Here is a 27,619-nt window from a genome sequence, read left to right as displayed (position 1 = left end):
TGAAAAAAACTAAAAATGATAAAAACGGACTTGAGGTTTTATTCTGATAGAGTCAGAATGCATAAGCCTCAGCGATCAGTACACCCATGAACGAGTGACACTGGGTGGCACTGTGACCCAGCCCCGCTCTCAGGGCAGATTGTTTGTGTAATTGCTGTCACCTGCCCCCTCGCCCCTCCCCCCACCATGCAAGACATGTTTTGTGTATCCTATTGATAGGCTGTTGGATTGTGCTGTTCGAATGTCACACCATCTGCTCTGGCATGTTCCAGCCTTTTGTGTGTGTGTATGCGTTTGTGTGTTTGGTTGTGAATATTTCATGAGTGACAGATACACTGTGTCAGATCTGGACAACACCACCTCCTCACCACTGGACTCTATTACGGACCATTTTCCCATTCAAACTGCGATTGCGCAGTAAAACACCATCTAAAAAAACAATGAAGTATTCAGAGCTTAGATATTTACAAGGATTATGTTCTGATCTAATTAAACTCAAGGCGTTAATAGAGATAATATAAAGCTAAATATATACAGAATAATCATTTATAGGGTACTTTCTATTGTGAGATGTCTGTCCTGAACACTAACCCCTGAATTTACAATTGTCAATATAATACTTACATTTTTATTTGTGTTTTTTAAAGATCCTTTTGATTTCTTTTAAAGTGATCCCTGTCCCTCATGGCCACATGGTGAGCAGTTAGATCCCACTGTTTTGAAGTAAATGTGTCCCAAAATCAGAAAATCAGTGTGGAACATAAAGAATTGTCACTACTGAAACACATATTTTCTGCAATTAAGTAATTTTTTTGTGTTTTAATGAAATATATGATGATTTTCTGTGTGAACAGCTGTTCAAAGCTGTGTTTGCTGGTCATGTACTGAATGCATTTTTGAGTTCTGCTCGAAATTAGCTGAAATTGTCACTACCGAAACATTTACGCATTGCATTTTGGTAGTGTTATGACTGTTTTGGGAGCAGCAATCATTTGTTTTAATAAAATAAACATAATTATTTTGATGATATGATGACCCCATGCTGCACTCTATGCAAAAACAGTCAGTTAAAAGTCCTAAATATGTTCTGAACCGTCACTTTAAACGAATTCGGTGGAGTGATCCATAAACACCATGTGCGACAGATACAATAGAAAAGCAATCCCCATTCATACTCACTCAAACTCACTCGTACGCCTCCTCACACGCTCCACCATGTGTTACTATACACAGACTCCACACATATTCATAAACACTCACCCGCCTACACTCGCACACATACTCACACTCACTCGCGTACACTCTCGTTTGCCTCAGAATAAATGAGAATTATGATCAGATAAGGCCAAAAAAAACAATATGCCCCTTAAAGCAGAGCAGCCCTGCACAGAACTGCTGCCTGCGCTGCACTGAGAGGCCTCCAGGCTGAGACTGTGTCTCTGGGCGAAGAGATGGATGCAGATTCATGATGTATTCATGTGTAAGTCAGCGTGGAGGTTTCGCCGTTACAGCTGTGCTGAACATTCTCATCTAGACTGCAGCATTGGGGGCATAATATCATCAGTACAGTGTTGTAAGAGACATCAAAGGACGTTCTAGATAAAAGAAAAATATTTTATGAACGCTGCATACTAGAGACATGCTTTCATTTTGCCTGGAAAGGTAGTGTTGATCCATCAACATCAGGAACACAATCGCTGAATGGTCAATGTGTCAGGAACGCAGCCTCTGAATGGTCGACAAGTCAGGAACACGGCCTCTGAATGGTCGACAAGTCAGGAACACGGCCTCTGAATGGTTGCCGAGTCAGGAACACAGCCTCTGATTGGTCGCCGAGTCAGGAACACAACCTCTAATTGGTCGACAAGTCAGGGACACAGCCTCTGAATGGTCAACAAGTCAGGAACACAGCCTCTGATTGGGCGACAAGTCAGGAACACAGCCTTTGATTGGGCGGCAATTCAGGAACACAGCCTCTGATTGGGCGACGAGTCAGGAACACAGCCTCTGATTGGTGGACAAGTCAGGAACACAGCCTCTGATTGGTGGACAAGTCAGGAACATAGCCTCTGATTGGTGGACAAGTCAGGAACACAGCCTCTGATTTGGCAACAACTCAGGAACACAGCCTCTGATTGGGCAACAACTCAGGAACACAGCCTCTGATGGTGGACAAGTCAGGAACGCAGCCTCTGATTGGTGGAGAAGTCAGGAACATAGCCTCTTTATTGGTGGACAAGTCAGGAACACAGTGTCTGATTGGTCGACAAGTCAGGAACACAGCCTCTGATTGGGCGACAAGTCAGGAACACAGCCTCTGATTGGGCGGCAAGTCAGGAACACAGCCTCTGATTGGTCGACAAGTCAGGAACACAGGCTCTGATTGGGCGACGAATCAGGAACACAGCCTCTGATTGGTGTACAAGTCAGGAACATAACCTCTGATTGGTGGACAAGTCAAGAACATAGCCTCTGATTGGTGGACAAGTCAGGAACACAGCATCTGATTGGTCGACAAGTCAGGAACACAGCGTCTGATTGGTCAACAAGTCAGGAACACAGCCTCTGAATGGTCGAGAAGTCAGGAACACAGCCTCTGATTGGTTGAGAAGTCAGGAACACAGCCTCTGAGCACCAACACCAGCATGCACTGTAGAAAAAACACAATAACAAAAAATAAATAAATAAGTAAATAAATAAGAAAGACAGCCATTATGATTATGTTTTAATTGTTGCTGTTAGAACAAAACTGCATATCTCAGAAATGGGAACTTTAAAAGACAAGGTAAATAAAAAACCAATGGTTATTAATAAAATAAGATTTTAAATTACATAATTTTAGATCATTTCTATTGTTTCGCTCATCATGAAGCATTCACACAATGTAAAGGGCATCTTGTGTTCTTAGATGGTATAAAATAAATGAATGTTTTAATATGTCAGTGATGATATCTAATCAATACTTTAATGCTTTGTTTAAAATGAATTTTATAAATGTCAATATAGGCCAAGAAGCATTATGCAAATGAGATCATGCTGGCTCATCTCTCCACTGACTCCCATTCACTCACATTTCTGGTGGGTGTTTCTTTAAGATATAACTGAAGTGTACAGTGGAGGCTGCTTTTGCTTGGAGTGTCTGTAGTCATCTGATGACTGTGACATCCTGTGCATGTGGACCACCAGCCATAGTCTGATAATTCAGAGGTTGTGTTCTGCCTGGATACTTCATGTAGCCTACATTTCTCAGCCAGTTGCACTGGGCTCCCCACACACTGCTACATACCTCTGCCATTTAAATCAATGAATGTGCTGTCTAATACAGCTCAAGTACAGCAGACATTTACTCTGAATATGTAGATGGAGAGCATTAATGGAGAATCCCTCAGATTTCTCAAAATTAACACATAATTAAATGGTTAAGATGTAAACAGAGTCATTCAGAGGGGTTTGGTGTGAAACGCTCTGTTCTAGAGAAACGTAGTCAGAATTGTTCACAGTGGTGGTGATAGGAACATTGTTTAATAGGTTTGAAAAGGGTTTCACTTAAAACATATTTTAAATCCATTCATGGTGGAGGGGTACATGCAGGGGGTAATAAGGCAAAATAGTTCTGAATGAAAACGTATTTTTTCAGATTTATCTCTATTTTACCATCATAAATATTTCATATAAAAGCTCAGAAGACTCGTGTAGGTTCACTGGGGGTTTTGGATAGTAAATAAAGTGGCTATATTTGTGCTGTAGTCATGGCAACCCCTGGTTCCTATCACACCACCACTGTAAAGACATCTGAGTCTGTCGGTTTGGACCATCTCTCATCAAACCACCCTGAATGACTTTGTTTACATCTAAATTATGTAGAAATCCCCCTTTAAGTCCAGGTAAAAAGGGCAGCATGAATGAGAATTAAACTTAATTCAACTTATCGTCTGTTGCAGTCACTCCTCTCAAACGAGACAGTTTAATCAAGTTTTAGATACAAAGATAAACCCAAATATATTGAGTTTTCTAAAGGCAGCCAAAGCCGCTAACTGTACTAAGTAGGTGAGGGTTTGAACCCCAGTCGCCAGCATGCAAGGCTCTGGCATTATTCACTACACTGTTAAATCACTACACACTACTTAGTTATAGCCCTGTTTAAGAGTTTTGTATAACTCTGTTTCATACAATAAGCCAAACTTCATGTAGTTATTAATACTGTACGTTGCTGATATTATGTTTTGCTGTTGTTAGAAATAACCACACAGTTAATAAAGCATTATTAAAAACATTATCAGTGTTTTATTGGTGATGCATTACAGGTCTGGAGAAAAGTCACTGGAGAAATTTCGACAGGCAGTCAGTACCGCACCAGAGGGGGCGCCAAAGAGCGATGAAGCTTGTAGAACCCAAGGCCACCCTTAAGCTCTATTCCCAGAGAGAGTCAGAGCCTCATCTCCCTGAAAAGGATATAGATAATATAAAATACAGCTATTTTATACACTGACCAAGAGGACGTTTGCACATTCTGAGGGCAGGAGCTTTGAGTCATTTTACTATTTAGGTCACTTCTTGTTTAGCCCAGATGTTAAAGTCACTCTGTGTTGCATGCCGGTGTTGCATCTCCTGCATAGTTTGGGTCAAAGATCACCTGGGGGTCAGTGTAGCTTCTTACAGCATGCCCCACAGAGGCAGAATAGAAATTGACTCTGATATTTTGAATGAATATGATCAAATAATATTTTCCCTGTAACTCTGTATCTGATGAACTAGGACTCTGCTGTCTCTCTGTGTGTGAAATGTTGTGACTCTGTGTTGAGCTGCTAGTGAGCAACGAGGGGTTTAGGGGGGGAGGGAGAACCCCATGCTGTGAAAAACTATTCACACCACTCCTCAAAGACAGCTGTGCCGAGATAAATCAGAGAATTGCAGGTTTTTTTTCATTTATCCTCTTCAACTCTTTGAGACCACCAATGGCTCCAAAACGCACTTCGTCATATTCTTCATAACTTTCATATTTCATAAGCTACATTCAGAAGGTGGGGGTCGTATGAGAGCTGTAACTGTCTTCTTTCCAGTCAAATAGATGGGTGATGTCATTTTAAACCCTTATAATAAAAGAAGCTGAACTCACAATTTTTTTTTCTACTGAAAGTCGACCCATTTTCCCACAAATCTGGGCTATAAACTATAAACAGATGGCGTCTCTTCAGTGATCTGCTCTGTAAACATTTAAATTGTAAGCATATAGCAACATCTGTATGATCATAAAACACATGTTCTGTTAATTTGAGGGGGACTTTTACAAAATAAATAAATAAAATAAAAATTTAAATTTATTTCATGCAGCTACTGAATAATTTGCCTTACGATTTGGTCATGTAAATTCAGATGGACAAACCAAAATATACTTTGGTCAATAAGAGGTTAAAATAATCTGGTACAACTGAATTAATTACAATTAATTACGATAAAAAAACAGAATTTAACCCTTTATTGTCCTCACCAAGAAAAAAGCAATGGAATTGTTTTGTATTTTATTTGTTTGGGGCAAAAATAAAAGCAATTTTTTTTTTTTTCATTTTTTTTGACCCCACAGTTTTTAAAATATTCACGTCTACCAAACGGTCGAGGTGGCACTTTGTGGCATACATAGTGACTAAAAATGTGCTCTACCAAATGGTTGAGCAGAACATTAAAGGGACCCACCGCATTATTGAAAACAGTTTTATAAATGTGGACTTTCTTGCTTATAAACAACGATATCCAGTCCATTACTGGTTCTGTAAATCATACATGTTTCCCTCAAAATACATTTCAGTGATGTTTTTGAAGAACGAAAACACAGGGAGCACCAAAACAAGCAGAAATTGCATTTTATTGCTGCTGCGAGGAGAAATTCAGACTGCTGAGGGTTATTTAATGTAGTAATGTAGAGAGGAAAGTGTGTGTGTGTGTGTGTGTGTGTGTGTGTGTATGTGTGTGTGTGTGTGTGTGTGTGTGTGTGTGTGAATACAAAATTCACTTTGATAATGTCAGCTCTCTCATTCAATTTGTTTAGATTTTTTTTTTTTCCTTTTCAGTTTTTCCATCACCCTCTCTTTTCCCCAGTGTTTTGATTCAGACTTCTTATCTTCTACTCTTGAAGAAGACGGGATATCCGGACGATAACAAGCAAGAGAAAAAAAACTGCTCATCCTTTCCCCACGCCCGTCATCACGGAACGGCCAGTGGAAAATTCAAATAATAATTTCCAAAACATGCACAGACAAATCACCAGTTTCCGACAGGAGACAAATTCTACTATACTGTCTATAATCAAATACACATCTTTAATCAGATTATTATATATCTATATTCAACTGTTGTTTTCCAACCTCCCGAAGCAGGTTTCCATTGGCCTCCATTATAAATGTATTGTGTTGAGGGGAGATTAGGTTGAAAACTGTTGGATTATCCTTTGCATAATTAAATGGTCGTGATGTAAACAGAGTCATTGTGATTTGGTGTGAACTGCTTCTAGAAAAACTTACAGTGAAGTGTTCACAGTGGTGGTGATAGGAACCAGACGTCTGAAGAGTTTAATGCTTCTAAAAGCTCCTTCACAGAAAGTTATTACATGAAATGGTTATGAAAACATTGACTTATTCCTGAGATGATAGTTTTGAGAAGGTTTTGGCCAGAAACTTAATCTTAACCCTTGTGTGGTGTTGGTGTTGTTTGTTACTCAGTGGTCTGCTGGACCCACCACATTATTGTTTTTAAATCAATACAGCCATAACAATTTATGTAAAAATACCAGATTGTTAGAATATCACAAGTGTCCAGCGTAGGGTTCTCCTTTAGCAGCTGTAGCCAGTCAGCAGCCTGTCCATGTTGTCCACCCTCACACACACACACACACATATACAAACACACACAGACACACACACACTAACAGCAGGCCATGTAGGAGGAGAACAGAGTGAAGGACACAGCACCTCCACACCTTTACTCCTCGCAGGTTCACCCAACACCACATGTGTAATATAAATGTGTGGGGGGTGAACAGAGTGAAGACACTGAAAATGGGTTATTTTATATGTTCTTCACAGAAAATGAGCAAAGGCCAAGAATCTGAGGTTGAAATAATAATAAATCATCATTTTTTCTTTTGGTAAACATTGAAAATGGGTCCCACAGACCTGAACACCACACAAGGGTTAAGAGTAGTCCCTTTCAGATGAGACCAAGAATATGACTGTAGCGCACAGTATCTGGGAACAGCGCTGCTTTTACTTTAGAAATGCTGCTTCAGGCAAAACTGGGGCAACGGTTAAAAAGTGAACCAACATTATGTATTTTTAGCTCTCAATATACTGTAGAAAGCGAGATAAGCTTCCCTCGAATGATTAGATTGGCAGTGAGTCTTTCCAGGTTAGAGTGATCTTCAGGGAGGTTGAGCCAGAGCTTCACAGAGATCAGCATTCTGTCTTTGCAGTTCAGTAGAACAGTTCTTTCAGCAGCAGTGAGGGGAATAATATGAAAGGTTTGAGATGTTTGAGTATTGTTAATGAAGAGAGGTCATTACGTAGTGCTACAGTGGGGCAGATAGGGGGGCTGCCTCTAGTGGTCTTGACTCTAGCACTATCCCAAATATCCCAAATCGAATCTTTGAAGGACAGAAGGAGAAATATGGAGATTTTGGTGGGGCAGCTGTCTATTTTTACCCTGTGAAGGTGGTGGGGCAGCAGGGGGAACTCCTGCTAGTCCTGCTGTTACATTGCAGAACCCTTTCCCTACCGCATACACACACTCTCTAACCCCCCCCGGCGCATGAGTCTGAGCTAAGTTTGGATGTTGCTAAGTCCCATGTGGAAACTCAACGCCTCTCATTGTCCCGGAGCGGAGGACGCTTCACATGTGACATTTGACGAGAGAGGAGCATCGTGGAAATAGGAAGAAACTTCTAGTGTTGGGTTACATGCACTGTGGAGAGTGTGAGGAGGGAACAGGAATGTGTGTGAGTGTGTGTGTGTGTGTTGGTTAGGGTGTATGCATGGGAAGTATTTTGTGTTTGCGTATTTAAGATAAGGCCTATTCAACCGGCCACTGTGACTCATAATTCACTGAAACAGTTCTAAAGAAGGATATGAAAGCTTTGTTTGGTCTACAGCGTGGTGCGTCTTATTCAGCGCTCAGCAGGGGCTTCTGTCTAAAATAATAAATAACACTCATTTGTGGGGGGAACCGTTCCCAGCAATAGGACTGTTATGTCATAAACCACTTTCAGCCGTAGCGTAATAAGAGGCCAAATGGCATAATTGAGCCGGGACCATGAGGGGAAATCTGTGGTATGAAAAGAAAAAAATCCTGATTGGATAATTTTCCTTTAGGTCTTTCAAAATTTTAACCCCTTTTGTTCCCAACCTTAACTTAACAATGAAATAAGAAAATTACTACAATACTTGCAGAGTTTAAATCCAGCAAGTGTGATGATTTTCTTAATTAAAAATAAACTAAAAATTACAGACAGAAATCCTTAGGCCTTATCTGAAGGCATAGAAAGCCTTAAGGGTTCCCCATTGGGTTCTACAGAGCAATTTCACAAGGTTCCTGTCAATGGGAGCCAAAACCTGGGTTCTTTAGAAATGCCATATAGGCAATATTTGCTCAAATGATCTTGTAAAGTTCTAATTAGTGCATTAATACCTGATGTAACCTTAGAATCTGTTTTGTTAGGTTATAATCAGGATATGTCCTAATATAAAACACACTATGTATCCAAAAGTAGCCCTTCTAATGAGTGCAGCGTCCACAGAAATTAAGCTACACATCAACCTAAGGTCACCCAATGACAAGTGTGGGCTAGAGGGGTATAAAGCCCCCCAGCATTGGACTGTGGATCAGTGGAACTGCGTTCTCTGGAGTGATGGAGCCAATACCTTTGGGATGAGTCTGAACGATCCAGAACTGACCGTCCAACATCAGTATCTGACATCACTCATGCTCAATCAAATCAAACTCCCCATTAATACCCTTGATCTCATTGCATGAGCAGATGTCTACAAACTTTTGGACACATTACACTTCCTTTGAGAGTATTACAGTACAACGACATTTTCAGTTTGACTCATGTAGTAGTCACTTCTAGCTGCAATGAGTTCTATAGTGATGTTAGGATTAGGTATAAGTGTAGCTAATCTGATTGAATGAAACCCCCCTGTGCAACGAATCAACTTGCAGTATTAAACCTCGCCTCATCCAGCCTCTATGGTTATTTTGTTTGCTAGCAGAAAATAGCTGTTTTTGAAAACATAATAAACATAATCAGCTTTCCCTGAAATGAGAATATAGCCTCAAAACCGATGCTGCTACCTGTCCAGACATTATTATTGCCTAGAAATTGAGGCGGCTCACACTCAAAAGCACACTAAAATCAGGAAAACTAGATTTCAACTGTTGCAGTTGACATTTTTAATAACATACTCCTGCATTCTGAACAGTCTGGTTATGATGCATATGAGAGTTTTGGGGTTTTATGTACTAAAAGATACAGTACATTAGCTCATGCCTACTCACTGTGATGCCACATTTCAAAGAATATATACCTTTATTCTGAAGAATTTACATCTACATTTACAGCCTCCCACATCCTAAGGCCTTCTATTCAGTATCTACAGGGAAAACAATGCAATATCATCAAGTTATTAAGTTTTAAAAGTGCATAATATTACAACAGCCATTTTCAGCATCAGGAAAAAAGCAGCCTCAACAACTAAATACACTGTTAGAAATAAAGGTACCTTTTTCGTTCATCAAGGTACAAACAGTGTAAATGTTCCCTCAAAGCTCCAACAGTGGTTTTAAGGTCTGATTGTGAACCTTAAATCAGTTTTTCCAGGTGAAAAGTTCGTATTTGTACCTTTTCATAACCGAATGTTTTAAAACAGAACAGTAAAATAAAAGCCTGGAGACGAGACGGGGTGTGTGGAGTCAGTACAGCTTAGAACATATCATTTCAGTGGATTATGGTTCAGTTATGTTCCCTGACTAAAGGTACTGAGATGTACCTTGAGGGTTCCACCCCAGTGACAAGAGGGGGACTGCCCCAGTGACAGTTTACTACCCTTATTTCTGAGAGTGTAAGGCCTACTATTCAGATCTACATGGAGAACACTGCAAAATCAACAAGTTATTAAGTTTTAAAAGTGCACTGTAGTACAAGTCATTCTTTTTTCAGCATCGGGAAAAAAGCAGCCTCAACAACTAAATATAATATTAGCTGTGTGAGTGTTCAGTGTGTCACTCTACCTTTATTCCAACTTCCATTCTTTTCAGGAGACTCACTTTCAGTTCCTCAAATAAATCTGCAGACACACCTCCAAAGTTCAGTCTTAGAAGCTGGTTGATCGTTTTCTGAAGCAATCAAACACATTCAGTGGTGTTGAGGTCTGGACTCTGGGGTGGTCAGTCCATTGTTCAGCTTCTTTGTTTGATGTGTCCATCTCCTTTTCTCAGTGAGGTTCTTCTTAATCAGCTACACATCCTTTCAGACCCACAGCGCTGAGTCGTCTTCTCACAGTGGAAGGATGGACAGAAACACCTGTGGATGTTTTCAGATCTGAAGCAGCTTGATTTTCTCCTCTCTCTCAGAGATGAAAGCGTTAAGTGCTGTTTATCTGATGGGGGCAGTTTTGGTGTCGACCAGGTCAGGCACTGGTTTTAGGAGTCCTTTTAGGAGTTTTCTCTGTAGCTTTTAGTCACTTTTAGAACTGTTTTGGAAACTTCACTTATTTTCTTTTGACTTTCCTATTCTTTATGCAAGTGGATTATCCTGTATCTAATCAGTACTGTATAGTGTGAATACATCTGTGCTGAATATAAGTTTTTTGTGATGCCAGTATTATCTGAAACTTAGAGCTAGCTTTGGAATCCACCTTATGTTTGGTGGTCTGAGGAGAACACTGGACCCAATTACAGTCGTAGCCCCATACAGGGAGGAAGTGGTGAGGCAGAGGGATGAAAAGGAAATAGGAGAAGTCCTGAAATCAAATAGTGCTCGGACTTGGCAGCACTTTCCAGTCTGATAATATCTGTGCCCACACAACATTCCTGGAATAGGGGATTTTTGTAAACACAGTTGTGTTGACCTCTTGGCCAAAATGCCAAGACGAATAAACAGCACTGATCAGAGGTCCTTTTTTTTTTCAAGCTGTGTGTGTGTGCATGTGCACGTTTATCCTCCGTTTGCAACACCGAGATTAAAATGTAACCGGACACAAGCTACCTAAGGATTAGCCTACCTGTTCATTTTCAGTGCCCGCTCTCTCGGAGCACATGAAGTGAAACACCAGAGGCTGACATCTTGCCAAAGAGTCTGTGATGCCAGTGTGTTTATTTGAACTGACCAATCCGAGCCAGAAGCTCTACGTGACTGAACTCACCATAAAAAACTTCAGTTATACCATGCAGTGAGGGGACACAAGCATTAGTTTATGTTATTGAATGAAACTCCAGTGCAGATATGCACAAATGGACGCATATAATGTCACTTGTCATTGTAAGAGAGCATGTATTCATAAGCATAAACAAAGATTTTGATAGGCAAAGCAGAATTCAGTCACAACAAATGAATAACATTAGTACTTTGTTGCAAAGATGCTGTTAGAATTTACAGCTGCAAGTCATTTTTGGTAAGAAGTGATTACATTTTTGCAGCACTGTGCTTCAATTCTGGCCCACTCCTCTTGGCAAACAGGCTTCAATTCCCCAAGGTTACCAGGGTCGCTCCTTCTGATACAGCCATGCAAGCACCTTCACCTTTTTCTGAAACCGTTTGATTTATTTGGGCTGTATGTTTGCGGTCATTGTCATGCAACTTTCATTTTCTCCCCAGATTCAGATTCTTGGTGAGACTAAATTCTCCTCTAATATCCCCCAGTTCATTCATGTTTCCTTTGATGGTGTGTAATCCTCCAGCACTGTTTGCAGAGAAGTAGCCCCATATCATGATACTACCACCATCATGCTTCACTGTGGGTGTTCTTGATGAGCTGAATTAGTTCTATTTTTGTTTTGCCTGACTAGAACAGACCGTTCCAACAGAGTTCTCATATGTCTAAATGCTCATGTGCAAATTTTGCTTACCTTCCCTATCATTAGTCCGAGAGCGTGTTGTGAAATCCTGCATGGTGCAACTATTTGGGGAGGTTCCATGAACTTTCCAATTGTATATTAATAATCTACTTGTACTCATAGAGATGTCCAAGGTCTTTGAAATGGCTCTGTAGCATGTCAGTTTGAGTGTAGTTTAACCCCTTATATGTCCAGGGTACACCAGTGGGCCCAAAGGTTTATCACACACTTTTATAATCTAAGAATAGCTCAACCAGTTTGCATTGAAGTCCCTATAGTAACTGAATAATAAGTCGTAATATGTAATAAGCCTGGAATTTTGAAGGGGTTTTAGTAATTTTGTCTCTGAGAACTTTAGGAAACTCCTTCATCACGATCACTATTTGTTACATTAAATCTTCTTAATCAATGGCAACATCTTTTGTAAAGACACCAAGTACAATTTGCACATAAAAAGCATTTACTTTGTTTTCATTTTTGCAGCAATAACATCTAGAACTTATTTTTATTTAACCTTTACAAATGCAGTCGTGTGCAAAGTTTGAACACCCTCAGTCAAATAACGTTTCGTTGCTTTTCTAAGTGAAAATATATTAACACATTCTCTTCAGAGAACAGTCTAAATTTAATGTACAATTTCTAATTAACTGCTGAGTTTAACATTTTGAAAAACATAAAATATTAAATGTGCCACAACTTTTTACAGACCACATTTTATTTGTTTTTTTTCCCTCCAATTGTGTTAAATTCAGCAAATAAACAGTAATTGTCCATTAAAATGAGCAGAAGTGTGTTGTCTCTGGAGGATGTGTTGACTTATGTTCATAAAAGCATGTAATTTGGGGTTCCCAATCCTTTGCATGCGACTTTATGTATAAATATATACAAATATATGTGGATATAACTACTGGAAATATATTAAATAGCATAAACAAAAGTGTCTGAACAGTTGTTTCTCCTACTGTAAGTCACTAGACAGTGAAAAAATATGTATCTGAAGTCTGCAATGTAGTATAAAAGAAATGTAGAGGTCAAACATGCTGTTAAAAATCGTCACTGTTTTTGAAATAGGCTTCCATTGGGCATCATTTCACTGCCCAGGGGGTTGAAGGTTGGAGCTCTTTGGTTGAAGCAAAGCTGCAGACCAAACTAGTAAAGATCTGTCTGACAGGGCTTCATTCTCTCTCTCTCTCTCTTTCAGCTGTGTTGGTGGGGGGCTGATGAGTCCACCTGGGCCCCATGGTGTGCCTGAGATGAACACAGCCCCCTGTCTAGCTGGCTAAGTGTGTGTTTGGAGTCTGGGTCAGTACCAGCCCCACTGTGCCCGCAGATGGACAAACAGAGGGAGCACCGCTCTGTTCTCGCTGCCGAGGGTAAACCGGTCAGTTCTGGAGAGACCCTGTGACCTGAGCTGATCACGCCATCCACGGTGACGTGACGCGCTCAGCGTATCGGTGCGGATAACTATCCGTCATCGCTGTTATGACTGAGCCTCCGTTGGCATGGAAACACGTTTCGTACACTTCTTTCATTTCATTGAGGAACTTGCTTTTCTTGCTTTTCTCACTCTTTGAGTGCTTTATGTTGTACCTCTTGCTGAGCACGCGGTGATCACAGTTATTCGGCCAGTACACCGGCCGAAACAGCACGGAGCTTTAAAAACAAATCCTTCTACTGAAAGTGACCCAGACACAGCACCACTTTGACCACCAGATAAACCTGGACAGATACACGACTACAGAATTTTCTGTTGCTGAACCACTAACTAAACCAAACGAGTGATAGTCCAGCGAGTTTGCAGGCCACTCTATATACTGTAGACTCTTAAAAAGATGGTGCTTCAAGGGTTCTTTAGTAAAGAAAATGGTTCTATGTACAACCACGAGCACTCAAAGAACGCTTCGCATGATTTAAGGGCTCTTTGCATCGTGATATGGTCCTTCAGACTGATGGAGAATGTGCTGTGGATGTTTATATATAGAACCTTTTTGGAAATGGCTCCACCCAAATGGGTTCTTCTATTGTGGCGGTGTCAAGCTTGCAACAAAAGAAGAGCCCTTTTGGGTGCTACATAGAAACCCTTTAAAAAAAAGGTCCTATATAAAGAATATGGTTCTAAATAGAACCATTAACACTCAATAAACCCTTTGCATGATGAAAGGGTTATTCAGACTGAGGAGAATACATTGTAGATGGTTCTACATTTAACCTTTTTGAAAATGGTTCTATATAGCACCGAAAGGGTTCTTCTATTGTTACGGTGTCTTGCTTGCAACAATAGAAGAGCTCTTTTGGGTGCTACCTAAAACACTTTGAAAAAAAAGGTCCTATACAAAGAAAATGGTTCTATATAGAACCATGAACAATCAAAGAACGCTTTGCATGATTAAAGGGTTCTTTGCATCATGAAATGGTCCTTCAGACTGATGGAGAATGCATTGTAGATGGTTCTATATAGAACCTTTTTGAAAATGGTTCTATATAGCACGAAAAGGGTTCTTCTATTGCTATAGAGTCAAGCTTGTAACAATCGAAGAGCCCTTTTTGGGTGTTACATAGAACCCCCTTTAAAAAGGTCCTATATAAAGAAAATGGTTCTATATCGAACCATGAACACTCAAAGAACTCTTTGCATGATTAAAGGGTTCTTTGCTTCATGAAAGGGTTCTTCAGATTGATGGTGAATGCATTGTAGATGATCCTATACAGAACCTTTTTGAAAATGGTTCTATATAGCGCCCAAAAGGGATCTTGTATTGCTATAATGTCGAGCTTCTAACAATAGAAGAGCCCTTTTGGGTGCTATTTAGAACCCTTTTCAAAAGATTTCTCTATAGAACCATCTATAGCACATGGTGCACAGTTTCCATCAATCTGAAGAACCCTTTCATGATGCAACGAACCCTTTTATCATGCAATGGGTTTTTTGAGTGTATATGGTTCTATGTAGAACCCTTTTCTTTACTAAAGAACCCTTGAAGCACCACCTTTTTTAAGAATGCTAATGTAAGTATAACCTTTACCTTTTTATATGTTTCAATATCATGAGAAGGCATCACCCATACAGTGTCATAGAGCCACGGTTCAACTAAAAGTATTACTAGTATTAGTATTAGTATAGTATTAGTATAGTATTAGTATAGTATAGTATTAGTATAGTATAGTATTATTACACCACAGATAGGTCTGAATCTCAGTCTGATTGGCTGAGATGCATCCCATGAGCACCAATATCTCAAATAACGGCACTCTGAATGAATCTCCTCGTGTCTCTCAATGTATCTCTCCGCCTGTAACGTAGCAATGTCGAGTCAAGTCAAGTCAAATTTATTTATATAGCGCCTTTAACAACAGATGTTGTCACAAAGCAGCTTTGCAGAGAATCCGGGTCCCCCAGTGAGCAAGCCTCGGCGACAGTGGCAAGGAAAAACTCCCTCAACAGGAGGAAGAGACCTCGAGAGGAACCAGACTCAAATAGGGGAACCCATCCTCCTCTGGTCGACACCGGATAACAGCACAGACACAAAGCAGTATAAGTGGATACAGTTTAACACCACTGTGCAGTGCGCCGGCCGCATCAGTCACGTCAGACCCTCTTAGGACAGGCAGCCGCTCAGCTCAGGGAAGGGGGGGGGTGGGTGGGGGATAAGAGGGACATAGTTAGGAAAACTAATTAACCAAAGGCTCGACTAAACAGGTACGTTTTTAGCCTAGACTTAAAGATACAGGCTGTGTCTGAGTCCTGAACACAGACTGGTAGGCTGTTCCAAAGCTGGGGGGCTTTGTATGAAAAGGCTCCTCCCCCTGACGAAACGTTATTTATTCTGGGTACTAATAATGAGCAGCACCTTGTGATCTAAGTGGGCGTGTCGGTTGATAATAGGAAATAAGGTCACTGAGGTACTGAGGAGCGAGGCCATTCAGAGCTTTATACGTCAGTAGAAGAATTTTGTACTCAATGCGTAATTTAACTGGCAACCAATGTAAGGTACACAAAATTGGGCTAATGTGGTCAAATTTCCTGGTTTTGCTGAGAACTCTGGCTGCAGCGTTCTGGACTCACTGAAATGTCAATGTCAAATTTATTCCTAGTAATAGTCCTGCTGAAAAGAAGTAAAAAGGCAGCAAGTGACGCAAGTGATTGACAACAAAACCACTGTAATCAACAAATCTTTTTACTCCAGATACCAGTGGCAGAGCTCCGTTTCTATTTTTGACACATTTATTGTCATAACAGTGTTTGATGCCACAGCTAACATGTATATATTTAGCAAAGGTTAGAATGTGACATCAGCTGTTTGTTGTCTGTTGACGTTAAAGATGACATGTGTGTCTAATGGTGTAAGTATGATGGCGCAATATTGCCGCTGCTTAATGCTTTTTCATTTGTTTTGTTGTTTGTGGTGATGTTTGCCCCTGGCTGAAGAGTTTGCCATCACATTGACTAGTTAGCAGCCAAGAAAGACTTTCCTCCCAGGCTCAGAGGCTTCTTGGGCTGGATGCTAAAGCGACAGTACATTGCACAGCTATGTGGCCGCCTGGACCGGCCCCTTGTTCGAAACTACATCACAGCTACATGGCAGCCTGGATGGACCACTTGTTACCCTACATCACAGCTTTGTGGCTTCCTGGACCAGTCTCTTGTTCAATGCTACGTCACAGCTATGTGGCCGCCTGGACCGGTCCCTTGTTTGACGTTACATCACAGCTATGTCGATGCCTGGACTGGTCACTTGTTAGATGCTACATCACAGCTATGTGGCTGCCTGGACTGGTCACTTGTTCGATGCTACATCACAGCTTTGTGGCTCCCTGGACTGGTCACTTGCTCAATGCTACATTACAGTTACATGGCTGCCTGGACTGGTCACTTGCTCAATGCTACATTACAGTTACATGGCTGCCTGGACTGGTCACTTGTTAGATGCTACATCACAGCTATGTGGCTGCCTGGACTGGTCACTTGTTTGATGCTACATCACAGCTATGTGGCTGCCTGGACTGGTCACTTGTTTGATGCTACATCACAGCTACGTGGCTGCCTGGACCGGTCACTTGTTTGATGCTACATCACAGCTGCGTGGCTGCCTGGACTGGTCACTTGTTTGCCGCTACATCACAGCTACATGGCTGCCTGGACTAGTCACTTGCTCAGTGCTACATCACAGCTGTGTGGCTGCCTGGACCGGTCACTTGTTTGATGCTACATCACAGCTGCGTGGCTGCCTAGGCCGGTCACCTCTTTGACACTACGTCACAGATATATGGCCACCTGGGCTGGTCACTTGTTTGAAGCTACATCACAGCTACATGGCTGCTTGGGCCAGTTACTTGTTCTACACTACATCCTAGATATGTGGCCGCCTGGACCGGTCACCAGTTGGACACTACGTCACAGATATGTAGCCACCAGGGCGGGTCACTTGTTTGAAGCTACATCACAGTTATGTGGCTGCCTGGACCAGCCATTTGTTCGAAACTACATCACCGGTCACTTGTTTGAAGCAACATCTTGGCTACATGGATGGCTGGATCGGTCACTTGTTCAACACTACATCACATCTACATGACTGCCTGGATGGACCACTTGTTATGCTACATCACAGTTATGTGGCTGCTTGGACTGAACACTTGTTTTGCTAGATCACAGCTATATGGTTGCCTGGACCAGTTGCTTTCGTGAGGCTGCATTGCAGCTGTGCATCTCCCTTGACCAGTGGTGATCAGCTGCACAAGCAGCGCCACCCCTTTACATTTAAAGACTTTCCGGGCTACAAGGATTCCCAGGCTGGCCGCCTGTTGCAGGGCCCCCTGAGCAAAGAGGGACCTTCCCCAGAGGCTAAGGCCTCTAAGTGACTCTATACCTGTGGTGTGTGTGAATTTGTTATGTCTTTTGTTACTTTTGTAAAACGTCCTTGGATTTGATAAGGGTACTATTTAATCAACTTTTGCCTATGTGATTATTATTTCATTATCATCTGTCATGATCATTGCCAGTAATGGCAACATGACACTGTCTACATATAATCTATATGTTGACGTGTTAGCAAGTACCAAGGCTAAAATGCTAAAACATTGATTTTTTTTTATTTGTATTTAATCTAAATGTACTTCAAGTAATGGTTAGATTTCTCTCATATTTTCATTGTTAAAATCTTTATTATTCATCTGTACCCAGGGAACCAGTAATTCCACACTGTATAAAAGATTGTCAGATAAACCTTTTCACTCACATCAGGTATAAGTTTCAAATTTTTGGTTAAAGAAGCTGTTTTATTCATACATAGTAAGCTAGTATTGAATCAGGACATATCTATCTACGTCTCACCCTTATAGGTCTAATGATTTTTGGCAACTAACAAAATATACGTTTGTAATTTAATTCGTTTTAATTCAAAAAGTACTACTCTTATTTCATTTATTAAGATTTGGAAACAATAGATTTAAATTCTTAAAATACCATTTGGAAAATTATCCAATCAGCCAATCCAATCATTATCCAATCCAATTATCCACATTCTCTCTCACAAAATTGGTCCTGCCTATTGAAAATAAAAATGATTGGCTGATTTTTCTGTTACTTCGTGATTATGTTGATAGTTATTTTAACATGCTAAGACGTCTTTCAGTGCTCAAAGTCCTAACCAATAGGAGAGCTTGTTTAGATATCTTCCTAGATACCATGGAGAAAACAATTCTTGATTGACCAATTTTCCCTGTTTAATGAAATTAACCACCCAAAACGTAAGAATAAAAGTACTGCAATACAAGCATGATTCTGTTTAATCAAAACGAACTAAAAACGAATAAAAATGACTAAAAATGAGTTCAGAGAAATCATTAACTCAGCCCGAGGGCTGAATTAAACATGGAACGTCTTCGCTTCAATGGCTTCAAACGTGTTCAATCTAGAACGGCCAAGAAATGTTCATGTGAACTCTCTTTAGCTTATCTTAGCATACTAATAGTATCCCATTGGGGCTCTGGGAGAAATCAGCATCATCACAGAAGTGAGATTTGCTTGTCTTTTGGCCGGGTTTTGACAGGTATGGCTCGTCACTAACCGTCACGGTTCACCGCTGCTCCTTTTAGTACGTCTCCTTCAATATTTCTGCAGATCTCGTCCGCAGCATTATGCACCATTCCCATCTACCACAGCGACTTTTGTCCTTGCTGGTTTGCTGTCTGTCCTGGGTTACATGTCAGGCTCTCTTATGTCACTCTGCATGTATTTCTCCTCCAGAAAGAACGATGTTCTTCCTCGTTCGCCTGCGGAGAACAAGAAACGGGTCAAATTTAAGGTCAAGTAATCCTTGCATTTCTTTTCTCAGAGAGTTCCAGGCTATTCACAGCACACTTTACACGCTGGCATAGCAGAATAGCGTTGTTTTGTTTTGTTTTGTTTTTTGTTTGTTTTTGAAAAGAAGGAGAGGGAGAACGAAACGTAATGGAATTCTTTTTCTTTGGAGAAAGAAAAATCGGAACTTGCCTCGGGAATGTGTCTGCGTGAGTCTGTGTGTAAGCCTGCTTTGGGAGGCCTTTTAAAGTCAAGGTCTAGAAGCAAATCTATTCTTATTGCTCGCATCAGACCGCATTCTTCAATTGTGGAGGCTCTTTTCATTTGACTCTGTTTAGCGTGACGTAATTTCCATGCCTCGGAGGCTCTGATCTTTGTTGAGCGTCCGCTGAAACACTTCTGGTTCATTTGGTTTGTACGTATTTCGTGCGTAGTTTGGCTTTTGTAGTATGTGTGTTGGGGATGAGTCAGTAGCGGGAGTCGTGGCTACTCATTATGAACAAACTGCAGCATCATCAAAGCTGCACTGCAAAATGATATACTCGCTCTCGCTCTCAGGCTCTCAGTGTTCCTGACTAAATGCATGCAAATATGCACAGAATGGCATACTTTATGATTGCACAAACACACGCATACTCACAGAAATACCGGCACCAGGGACAGTGTATCCAATCTCCTCAACGCACCGGCTCTTTTCTGAAGCTCTGTTTATTAGCCGGGGAGTGCTTAGCCCTCATTTCACTTTTTAATCACTCTGCTCATCTCCATATGCAAATAGAGGAGAATCTGTTAACATCTGGGTAGTATTTGCATTGGGCTGTGCACGCGTGCACAAGCAGCGAACATCCAGTGGCCTTCTCTCTAACCATTTGCCGGACAGTGATTCTTGTTGGCCCGTAATTGAGTTGAATGATCATTTTATCCCCCTAAAAATCAATCGGCTAATGGGCACAGATGCACGAGAGGGGATTAGGCACAAATGCACCCGTAACGATAAGTAGCTAGTGATTTTGCTGCAGTATTAAATCATATGTATCTTAACAGACTGAGCTGCCAGTTTATTGGGTAAATATGCATTTATGTGGCCAAAAGTTTGTGGACACCTGACCATCACACTTTTAAGAGTTTGTTGGACATCCCATTTCACAATTATGGGCATCAATATGGAGCTGCACCCCACCCACCCCCCGCCCCCAACAACCCCCCACCACTTTGCAGCTATTACAGCCAACTGCCAACAACGTATTATAGCAACCCGCTACTGGCCGTGGATGCTTGGGAGGTGTGCCCATGCAGAGTGGTGACACGCAGGGCACCAGGGGTGCGCCAGCCTTACAGTAAGAGACTTTAAACTACAAATTAGTTGTTGTTATATATGCTATGTTCAATAAAAGAGCATTCATTTGAAGTGCTATGTGTTCTGCGTCTTCTTCTATGCCAATGCCACAGTATACGTTATATGGCCAGAAGTATGTGGACACCTGACTATCACACCTGTATCCTCCCTTTGTGCATAGGTGCACAGTGATGCTGGAACAGGAAAGGGTCTTTCTCAAATCTCTTGGGAAAGCATAAAATTGTCTAAAATGTCTTTGTCTGCAGTGGCATTAACATTTCTCCTACCTGGAACTAAGGGGTTCAAACCCTGAAAAACAGCCCCAGCCCATTATCCCTCCTCCACCAAACTTTACTCTCGGCTATGTGCTTGATTCTATACTCCTGTTAGCAGTGGGTGTGGCTGAAACACCTACACTCAATCATTAGGAATTGTGTCCACATACTTTTGGCCACATACTGCCCCTTGTATTCACACCAGGAGTGCCCAAACTTTCTGTCTTGGGGGGGTTAAAGTATAATGTTTGAGGTGGGCTGAGAGCTGACAAGACAAAACAGCTGGCTAGGTTGTCAGTAATGTTGTCACAGTTAGCATGTTAATACTGCTAAGGATGTTCATGGGTAGTCAAGCACTCAGTTGACCATTAGTGCTCTGAGCTGAATTCACTATTCACTGCATTTCATCACAAGAAGATGAAGGAAATATACTGGCTAACAGTTCTGTTAAAAGTCAATCACAGGAATGCAAAGTGGGGCAAATTTGCTCATATTTTTGATGTATATCATTTAATACTACTCCAAAACACGAGTGCCTTAATGTGCGCAAGTTGCCAAGGACACATTGTTCAGGACATGACTGAAGAGGCAAAGATAGAACAGCTTTAAAGCGGTCTAGGCTAAATAGGTTCCTAATGCTTGCGAGGCCCAGTAACAGTAAAAAAATGTGTTTTTCTGACTCTGACTAACTAAAATGTTGGCACATTGTCCACTAAAGAAAAAAGAGCACCTGTGAGAAGATGACGACACCCAATCGGCATCCAGTGTTGTACAAGTTAGCTCTTTTAGCTCATTACCTCATTTGAGGAACCCTGTTTTACTCACCAAGTTCAACTCTGCTGCACCAAGACATTCCAGACAAATAAAACACTTGTGTGGTTATTTTAACTTCGGCTCCTCATCATTTACCAACGTCAAGTCAAATTTGTTTATATAGCGCCTTTTACAACAGATGTTGTCACAAAGCAGCTTTGCAGAGAATCCGGGTCCCCCAGTGAGCAAGCCTTGGCGACAGTGGCAAGGAAAAACTCCCTCAACAGGAGGAAGAGACCTCGAGAGGAACCAGACTCAAAAGGGGAACCCATCCTCCTCTGGTCGACACCGGATAACAGCACAGACACAAAGCAGTATAAGTGGATACAGTTTAACACCACTGTGCAGAGCGCCGGCCGCATCTCACATCAGACCCTCTTAGGACAGGCAGCCGCTCAGCTCAGGGAAAGAGAGGGGGAGGGGGAAAGAGGGGGGGATAAGAGGGACATAGTTAGGAAAACAAATTAACCAAAGGCTCGACTAAACAGGTACGTTTTTAGCCTAGACTTAAAAATACAGGCTGTGTCTGAGTCCTGAACACAGACTGGTAGGCTGTTCCAAAGCTGGGGGGCGTGGTATGAAAAGGCTCCTCCCCCTGACGTAACTTTATTTATTCTAGGTACTAATAATGAGCAGCACCTTGTGATCTAAGTGGGCGTGTCGGTTGATAATAGGAAATAAGGTCACTGAGGTACTGAGGATCAAGGCCATTCAGAGCTTTATACATCAGCAGAGGAATTTTGTACTCAATGCGGAATTTAACTGGCAACCAATGTAAGGTACACAGAATTGGGCTAATGTGGTCAAGTTTCCTGGTTTTGCTGAGAACTCTGGCTGCAGCGTTCTGGACTAACTGAAGCTTGTTAAGGTTTTGGCTGGAACAACCAGAAAGCAGAGCGTTACAGTAATCTAACCTGGACGTGATAAAGGCGTGAACTAACGTTTCTGCATCCTGTAGCGACAGTGCATTTCTTAATTTAGCGATGTTACGCAGGTGGAGGAGAGCTAGTCTGGTAATATTGGTAATATGCTCATCGAAGGCCAGATCGGGATCGATCGTGACACCAAGGCTTTTTACAGATGTGCCTGGTGCAATTGTAATAATATTGATGTCTAAACACAGCCAACCGCATAGTTACTTACAGGTCATACAAGGTTGGGCTGTGTGCACTCGTCCAAACAGCTAACAGATCTGCTCAGTCTGTATACTTTATCTGGTCATTTACAAGTGGCAACATGTTTATACTGATCAGACGCTCAACAAAGACATTATCCATAGCGATAAAGCACAGAAATGTGGACTGAAAGGCTCCTCTGCCTTTAGAAGTGCTGAGGGCTGTGAAACTTTAACTGATGAGTTATAACACAATAACCCGAATTCTACCCATTTGTCCAGCAAACTGAATCATTACCAGACACCAAGATTTTCTAATGGAAACTCTGATCTAAATGGACTAATCATCTGACCACACAAGATAAAAACAATTCCACCTACATTCACAGGCAAGATTGCTTGAAGGGAAATGGACACAGGTACTTGACCTATGGGTAGTTCTGGGCTCGGACTTGTAGCCGTACTGTCATCTTATACTTTAATATCATGTTGAATTTACATTGTGGAGTTTATTTATTTATTTATTTATGTAGTAAATATGCCAGCATACATTACTTGAATGGTGTCTATAAATAATGGTAATTATCAGACTCGCTCCAGTGGTTGGATCACATGCCAGGTACTGAGGGTTTTTACTGAACTGGGAAAATCTGCCTTTAGTTTCAGCACCAGCGAACTGGACCTCAATACAGGAAACACTACAGCTCAGCTCGCTGGGTCACTCAGTCATTTCATACTTTTACTCTCTGACCACGTCCACTCTGCCTGACACTGTCTTACCTGATTCTCACTATTATTGTCTTATTTTCATTATTTTAGTTATTTTATTTTTTGCACAATAATGTATTTGTTTATTTATTATTATTCATATTCTTATTCTTGTTTTAATTAGGATTAATTTATTATATATATTATGTACTTTTACATCTTAGTTATGCTTTAATTATTGTTTTATATTTTCTACTACTTTTATTATTAATGTTTCTTTTTTATATACTTACCTGATTTGAGTCATTTTTGTTATTAAATTTACTTTTATTATGTGACATGTTCTTACACATGATCAATTTCCTGTATCAACTCGGCAACAGTGTAAATGAGGGTCACCCTCAATGTTCTCTGAGGTTAAATAAAGGTTAAATAAAGGTTGATTGATTGATTGTTTTTTATTTTTACATATTTTAAGTTAAATTCTTGTATTTTACTGGACTGACTGATTATTGTCTGCTTTAGTTAAACCATCCTTTTGCTATACCGTTCCATCTTTGTCATCAATGTCATCATGCCTTGCTTTGCAAATATAGGTCAATCACCTCATGACCCTGGCTTCCTTGCTAGAAAAACCAGCATAGACCAGCACCAACGCTGTCGTAACACTGTGATATAGGATTATATTAAAGTATAAGATGATATTACAATATTACACATACTGCTCGATGGAAAAACAGCATTATTAGGCTATTGTGTGCATTTAAATGTAGCAACTGACATGTTCAAACATCCCAGCGTCTGATAAGGGTCAAAGCAAGGGTACGGAACAAATCGGCCCCTCGCTCTTTATGAGTGTATATCATTGCTGTTGGGTGTAAACTTCATATCTGTATCTCCAAAATGTAACTTTACAAGAAAAGCTTAGAACTGAATGTAATAAGATTGACTTTCTTTTGGGCCATTAATGCTGAAACACTCATTCTGACATTTTTCACACAAAGTCAAGTTAAACTTCCTTTCCTTTTCCGCGCTCTTGCCTGATTTGTAGTACATGATCTCACTGTATATACTGGCAGAGTTGACCAGCATGTGGACCTACCAGCTCAGGAGAAACAAAGACATCGGAAAGGAAGTCAGAGCTGCTGCTTTTAAATTATATAAAGACATTTAAAAAAAATACAGCAAAAATAGAAACAGCAGGTTTTGTCTGATGATGTACTGCATGTGAAGTTCCTTTCAGCGTTAGTGATGTTGTGACAAGCAAAGTTTTGGACATGCATGCCGAGGGGTCAGCCAATTCAACTTCATTTCAGACTAAGCATGGCTGTGGTGCCTCTGTGAAGACTGCTTCAACACTAGAAAGGCCAAAATGGCCATTTTGACCATTTTAGAAATTTTAAAATGTGAATGTTTTGATAAAATAAAACCCTCATATCTACTTTCCCTAACTTTTATTAAATTAGTGTATATGTTTGCCTAACAATGTTGTGAGATCAATATTAAAAAACGCAATAATATATTTCTACCCTGTAGAGCCATAAGCATTTTGACCGTATAGCTTAGAGCAGGGGTGTCAAACTCAACCACTAAAAGGGCCAGGTTAAAAAATCTCAGCAAGTCTGTGGGCCAGCTGTGTTTTTATTTTATTTTTACTTAACATTATGCCATAAAAACTGGCCACAGTTTATTTAAAATATACCCTGAATGCTTATTAAAAATAATTCCCAGTAAAAATAAATTGTTTTAGGTATTTTTTTAAAACTGCCTATTTGCTTGAACTAGACACAGGCCATTTTTTTGTGTAAACGCTGGCCCATAGATTGTTGTGGGGGAAGGGGGTCAGAACGCACACTTTGTTGCAGTGCATGCTGGGGACTGTAGTGCATCTCAAGGTGAAACAGACTAATAACAAAAGAAAATTAAAATCATTACGCAGGCTGAACAGGACTGCCCATGTGTCGATTGACTGTTTAATCTCTCTGAGTTGACTTTTTTCCTGCTATTCCAGTGAGTCTGATGTTATTTTAGCAGTAGCCTACTCGCTTCTCAAAGCGTCTAGAAAGAATTGGCGTCTGTAAAGCTTTGGTTGGCTTGGTTGATTTATAGTGAGTGGGATAAATGCACAGTTTCCAGTAATTTGATAGGAATGAATTTCACTCCATTCAATAAGTTCTATTGTGTTTTAAGCTTGAAAAGCTATGATTCTCCCTGAAGCGTTCCTTGGAATCCTTTCACAGGACCTGGAATCCTATTCTGGGTTCTATTAATAGCCTTACTATTTCACCTGAAGAGGATTACGATGCCTAAGTGTGTGAATTAAGATCCCCCCACTTTGTTTAATCATTCGTACATATTCAAGATTATTATTTACACATTGACTTTGACCAACAGCTGTTGAACCACTCTTGTCCTGTTAGATATCTTGTACATTTCTGTTAGATCCTCAGGCGCAGCTTGAGTGGGAGGGGTGGGTTTGAGGGTGGTAGGTGGATCATGGTTGAAGACTTTTTACAGTTGTACTTGTATAATGCAGTATGTTTGTGGCTTTACAAAATGCAGTAAAACGATTTGGAAAAAAGGAATGAATATCATTATGATTATTCTAAATAATATTAAACTATAATAAAATATTTACATGATATATTATCACTGTCCAGAGGAAAACATGTATCTCTATTTTTGCTGATTTTAATTTTCCTACATCATTTCAACACAACAGCTGTTGTTCATGTCATGATGAATGGACCAATAGAAACACTCCAGAATCACCTGGCAGAAAACATCTTCACATTAGCTTACTTTAAAAGTTTACTATTTTGAAGATACTTGGTTTCCTTTTGACCGCACGTCAAATTTTGACTGCGTCGTCACATAAACTCTCAGAAATAAAGGTGCTAATCTGTCACTGGGTCAGTCCCCCTCTTGTCACTGGGGTGGGACCCTCAAGGGTCCATCTCAGTACCTTTAGTCAGGGAACATAACTGTACCATAATCCACTGAAATGATATGTTCTAAGCTGTACTGACTCCACACACCCCGTCTCGCCTCCAGGCTTTTATTTTACTGTTCTGTTTTAAAACATTCGGTTATGAAAAGGTACAAATACGAACTTTTCACCTGGAAAAACTTATTTAAGGTTCACAATCAGACCTTAAAACCACTGTTGTACCTTTGAGGGAACATTTACACTGTTTGTACCTTGATGAACGAAAAATGTACCTGAACAGAACCTTTATTTCTAACAGTGTAAAAAGCTGACACAGTGCAACACTAATCCATTAGAAACACAGTGCTTTTCTTATGGAAAGATATAATTTGAAGCATTCGTACAGCTTCTGTTGTCTGGTACTAGCACTGGATTCATAAAAATGATTTCCAAAACTGTCAAAAATGTCATCCAGACTTTTGCTTATGACATCTCAACGATACAACTGTAATTTTTTTTAAATTAATGTAAAATTAAATGGTCAAAATGACCTTTATGGCCTTTGTAGTAGTTATGCAATTCCACCTTTCTAGCTCAGCTACAGCTGAACGTTAAGAGAACGTTTCACGCGAAATCTTTCTCCGTAAATGTGTCACGCTGTTTGCGAAGCTAGGTGAATGTTAAGCAGTCGACTCCTCGCCAGGCTGCTGTCAGAGTTACTGTGTGTAAATAGCCTCTCGTCTCCCACTCCACTTCTCTAGCAGCCGGTGCTTCGGGGAGCTGTTCCACATTTTATTATTAGCGTCCTCTTCCTAGATAAAGCCTCTGATGTAGATTTCAACATATCCTCCAACCTCATCACTGCTGCCTGGACCAGCTACAGCATGTCAGAGCTTTTCAAACCCGTTTAGTGTGGCTGTGAGTGTGTAGGTGCAAGTGTGTGTGAATCTAGAACTGTGTGTGATCTAGAACAAATCATCCAGAGTTGGTGTTGTTAGTTATGATTCGGGTTAGGTTTAGTATTAGGCTCAGAGTTAAAGTCATGGTC

This window comes from Colossoma macropomum, unplaced genomic scaffold (genome assembly GCF_904425465.1).
Source record: "Colossoma macropomum unplaced genomic scaffold, Colossoma_macropomum, whole genome shotgun sequence".
NCBI lineage: Eukaryota > Metazoa > Chordata > Actinopteri > Characiformes > Serrasalmidae > Colossoma > Colossoma macropomum.
The sequence above is the reverse complement of the archived record's forward strand: the minus strand, read 5'-3'. Positions refer to the sequence as shown.